The following is a 5,672-nucleotide window of genomic DNA, read 5'->3' on the forward strand; positions in this document are numbered from 1 at the left end:
AGATTCATCTTGATAAACATGGTCTTTTCCTTAGATATAGAAATAGAATAAATATCTTCCATAGAAACTACAACACCAAAAAGGATCTATTTACCCCTAACAAAGCCTCCATGTTCCTTAGAAATCAAATTACCCAAAAGAGGCTTGAGTCTTTTAGAAAACAACTTGGTGATAATTTTGTAAGTAACATTACATAAAGAAATAGGACCAAATTAACCCAAGTTATTGGCTCCATCAATCTTGGGAATGAGAGCCAAAGATTTTGAATTTAGAAACTAGTTGAGCAACTCAACTCAAAACCAAACCTCATGAGAGAAATTTTTGTGCTCCATGACTATGACTAAGTAAAAAGTCTTCACTTTTTAATTCTCCCAAATCTTCCCACAAAGACAAAAGAAATCAAATAGATTGTTTCAAAATTTTAGAACCAATTAAGGTAGGTATGGCATGTTGTGGACTTTGTGATACCAAATGGGAAGCTCCAGGTATATTTTTGGAGTCTCTATAGGGCTAAAAAGACCTACAAACTTCCAAAAATGACTCATTAATATTTTTAAAATAATTTCAACTAGTAATTCTTGTACAACAATATATGAAAATCCATTGAAGCATGAGTTGAAATATTTATGAGAATTTTTAATTAGACATAATTGAAGTTGGTGAGAATGTGAGAGAACATTTGTATCCCTTGCACGATGCATCCATTATGCAATGACACTAAAAGGTTGACTTTTTTTTGTGAAGTGTAAAAATTTTCCAAATTGTAGAGGGATCCGAGTTGGTCAGCCATGCCCCGTGTTGAGTCACTCAGTCATCAAAGGGTTAAATTGATAAGGTTGATTTACTTGGTCATCAAAGAAATTCTTGATAGAGGTAAAGAATGAAATACTCGGTAGTACAATGGCTGAGTTTCTTGGTCAATAGAGATTGATTTGCTAGTCAAAATCACTTGGTAGTGGAGACTGAGTCAAAACAACCAAAATTTAGCAATGGATTGTTTTAACTTGCATGAGAAGCAAGAACTACATTCCACAGAATGCATAAACAAATAAACAATGGAATAGATAAATGGAGACAAGATCAAAAACACAATATACTAGAGATTGGCAACTTTTCTTGCTTGCTTACTTTCTATTAATTGATTCAAACTATTACAAATCTAGAGAGTAAAAATACAAACCGAGAAAGAAAAATATCTAACTACTAAACAAATTTACAACAACATATGGCTGCATACAATAAGCTTGGAGAAATCACTTCTTGTACAGGACAAAATATCACTTTCACAAAACCTTTTGTTGTTGTTTCTCTACTAAACACTTCTAAATCACTAAGAATATCTACACTATATAATGTAAGAACATTCCCTCATTTTTTCTCTTATTTTCCACACAAAAAATTTCCCTCTCATTTTTGAATTCAAACTTACCCACCACATTTAATGTCTCTAATGGAGTTGCAATGTCAAAGGAGACTTTGGGAACTCAACTTCTAATAGGTAGGTGATTGATAGGCTCTAGGGACATAATGAGTACATCATATTTCCAACACCACCCCTTTGTCACAAGCCAACAATAAAGGATCACTTCTGATCCAAATCAACTATGCCTAGACATCTTCTTAGGTGCACAAAATGTGTTATGCCTAATGGCTTAGTGAATATGTCTAGTAGTTATTGCTCAAACTTACAATAGTCCATCTTAATTTCACCATTCTCAACCAGCTCTAATGAAATGATATATTATTTCAATGTGCTTGGTTCTTCTGTGAAAGATTGGATTCTTTGACAAATATATTGAGGAAATTTTTTCACAATATATTGTGGTTCCATCCTCCTACTTTTCCTTTAAATCTTCCAAGATTCTCCTCAGCCAAATAGCTTGACATGCTACTACATTTTATGCTATGTATTCAACCTCTACTATAGATTGAGAAAAAAATGGTTTCTTCTTGGATGCCCATGAAATTTCACCCTAACCCATATGAAATACATAACTGGAAGTGCTCTTCCTATTGTCCATACTTGCATCCCAATCACTATTTGTGTAAGCAACCCACCCAATTTTATTTTTTCTTCAGTATACAAGATACCAAATCTTTTGGTGTCGTTCACATACCTCAAGATTCTCTTTCCTACTTTCCAATGGGAATCCTTTGGAGTTTCCATAACTCTGGAAATCAAAATTACTACACACATCATATCAAACCAAGTTGCTATCAAATACATCAAGCTTCCAACCATACTTTTATACAACATTGGATTCACATTGTTGTTGCAATCTTCCTTACTCAACTTTAGACCTATGGTTGTTGGTGTTGGGGCTTCCTTACTATTTTGAATTTTAAATCTCTCCAAGATCTAATTTTCATATTTTTCTTGAGAGATAAAGATGCCATTATGCATTTATTTTACTTCTATGCCTAGAAAATACTACAAGAGACCCAATTCTATCATCTCAAACTTACTCCTCATGGCCTCGTTGAAATTAGTAATGAGGAAATTATCATTACTAGTTAAAATCAAATCATCTACATACAAGACAATAATCAAAACTTTACTATCATATGCCTTGATGTATAGAGCCGGCTCACCATTGCTTTTGCTAAAGCCATTGCTCATCAAATATGAGTCAATCCTACTATACCATGCCCGTGGAGCTTTCTTTAGCCCATAAAGAGCTCTTTTCAACCTATACACCTTGTGTTCTTCACCTACAACTTCATAACCAAGTGGTTTCTCCACATACACCTCTTCTTTCAATACTCCATTCAGAAAGGTAGACTTCACATCCATTTGAAACACCTTATGTTTGTGCTTGGCTACAATTGCAATGACAACACACATAATTTATATTCTTGTAGTCAGGGTATAAGTCTCATCATAATATCTACCATACTATTTTATGTACCCCTTGACCACCAATCATTCCTTATGCCTATCTATTTTTCCTTTAGCATTGCACTTGGTCTTATAGACCCACTTAATTACAATTACTTATTTCTCAGGAGGCAAGGTAGTTAGCTCCCTTGTTTAATTTCTCTCTATTGCATCTATTTCCTCATCCATGGCCTTACACCATTTCTTTTCTTTTAGAGCTTCCTCAAAATAAATTGGATCACTGTGAGAAAGTAATACAAAATTAACACTCTCATCAAACTCTTCATCATACCTTTCATATTGGTATATCTCCTTAGACTCTTGGTCTTTCTTATAAATAAGGAGGCCAGTGTGGGGTCTCAAATTTCACTACTCTTGCTGCTACTATTTGGTACATTTTGTACACCAATCCAGAGCTATTTGGAGCTACTTGAAGCTAATTCTCTTGTTGTCTTTGGTTGCTTACCTTTCTATCCATTTTTGTCAAGAGAATTCCAGAATTCTATGGATTTGTTTGTGTTTATTTTTGCTTCATCGTGTTGATTACCAACTACAATTTCTTCATCAATTATGGGCACTTTACTTGAAGTGCTTATTGATTTATCCACCAAGCCATCCCATGACTAATTTTCAATGACTCTACATCTCTTAAAATGATGATCTTCTTGGTGACAAAGTCATACAAACTGTATGCCTTTGATTCTAACCTATAACCTATGAATATTCACTTTACACCCTTGTCATCAAACATTTTCCTTTTCTCCTCTATCACCTATGTATATGCTACACACCTGAACACTCTCAAATGCTCAACCATCCATCTATGTCTTTCCCATGCCTCAAGAGGAATTGTGTCATAGACTACATTTTTTGGACACCTATTTATCAAATATATTGTTGTTTCTATAGTCTCTTCCTAATATTCATTTGGGAGTCCCTTTTCTTTCATCATACTCCTTGTCATCTCAACAATGGTCCTATTCTACCTCTCAGCCACTCCATTTTGTTGTGGAGTATAGCTGGTTATAAGCTCTTTCTTGGTGTCATTTTTCCTACAAAAATTGACAAAAGAATTTGAGGTATGCTCCCCCCATCTATCTAACCATATGACTTTTACATAATGTCCACATTATTTTTCATCTTGGGCTTTAAGCTCTACAAACTTATCAAATGCATCAGATTTATGTTTCAAAAAATACACCTATGTCATATGGCTGAAATCATCTATGAATTCCATAAATTGTATACTCCCCCAATAGAAGTGGTTTGCATAGGACCAACTAAATCAGAATGCACCAGTTCTAACGGTTCCCTTTCCCTTCTAGATTTACCAGAATTAAAAGGAAGCCTATGTTTCTTACCCAAAATACAAGCATCACACTTGTCACATGACTCTACAATATTAGGCAAACCATCTACCATTCTTTTCTTGGACAATAAATTTAGACCAAATAAATCAAGATGTCCATACTTGAGATGTCATAGCTTGGAGGGGTCTTCAATCATGCTCTTTAGAGTTGATTGCTAATGTATTATTGTACATGCATTCCTAGGAGGTGCAACAACAATTTGAGAAGAGAAACATGTCTCTATTCTCGAGAAAAAAAAATTGGTTCCTTGTCATTTGGACTGCTGCAAGAATATTCTTACTCCCATCTTTCTCATGAATAACATACTTGTCATTTTCCATCAGCACTTTGTAACCATTTTCAATGAGTTGTCCAACACTCATCAATTTTTTCTTCATGCCTAGGGAAAAATAAACATTTTGGATCTCTCTCTTCTCACCTTGCTTGGTGCAAACCATAATAGATCCTTTTCCCACAATGGGAATGGTTCTATTGTTTCCCATTTTGATTTCAGATTTGAAATTATTATCGATAAATGAAAATAAGTTTTCATTACCACTCATGTGGTTACTGCAACTACTATCTAGATCTCATACCTTAGGGTTTCCTTCTTCACCAATGTTGTGCATGATGAAGGCTATGGGATTTTTTGCTTCACGCGCATTCACATCAACCACTCTTCCTCTATCATCTCTACCAAACCTATTTATTCCTCCTCCCCTACCTATTGTATTGGAATGAGCTTTAAAATATTGCTCTTGGGATGATGATGTTGATCTATTGATCTAGTGCTCATTGGTTTGGAGAGTACCCATCAACTCATCCATTATCAAAGTAGTGAGGTCCTTTTCCTCTTCAATGGTCATCACAAGATTATCATACTTGGGAGGTAGACTTCTTAATATCTTTTCCACTATTCTCTGCTCCTCATAATCTTCTCCATTTGACTTCAACTAGTTTATCAAACTAGAGATCCTTGAGCTAAAGTTTGTAATAGACTCTTTTTCTTTCATTTGAAGGTTCTTAGATTCCCTTAAAATCATCGGCTTCACTATTCAAAATTTATCAGTCCCTTTGAAATTTATATCAAGCATATCTCATGCTTCATTTGAATAATTAGCTATTATTATCTTGAAAAAAATTCCCTCTGTCATGGTTGCCTCAATCAAGCTTAAAGCTTTTGAATCCTTTCTTCTTGAGTCCTTTAGCTAAGTCTTTTAATTGTTGGTGAGGGTAGCATATTATGCTAGGCCGGTTACATCATTGAACCCATTAACTCCAAATTCCCATAAGTCATTTGAAACCATAATGGTTCTCATTTTCTTTGCCCAAGTGTCATAATTTGATCCATTAAAGCATGGTGGTTGTTGCCAAGTCTTTCCTCCATCTCTAGCCATGTCTCATACACAATAAATTTCAACACCCAAAAAAAAAATGCCCAAACT

The sequence above is a fragment of the Cupressus sempervirens genome, chromosome 5, assembly GCF_028749045.1.
Source record: "Cupressus sempervirens isolate cs-2001-9-10 chromosome 5, ASM2874904v1, whole genome shotgun sequence".
Classification (NCBI taxonomy): Eukaryota; Viridiplantae; Streptophyta; class Pinopsida; order Cupressales; family Cupressaceae; genus Cupressus; species Cupressus sempervirens.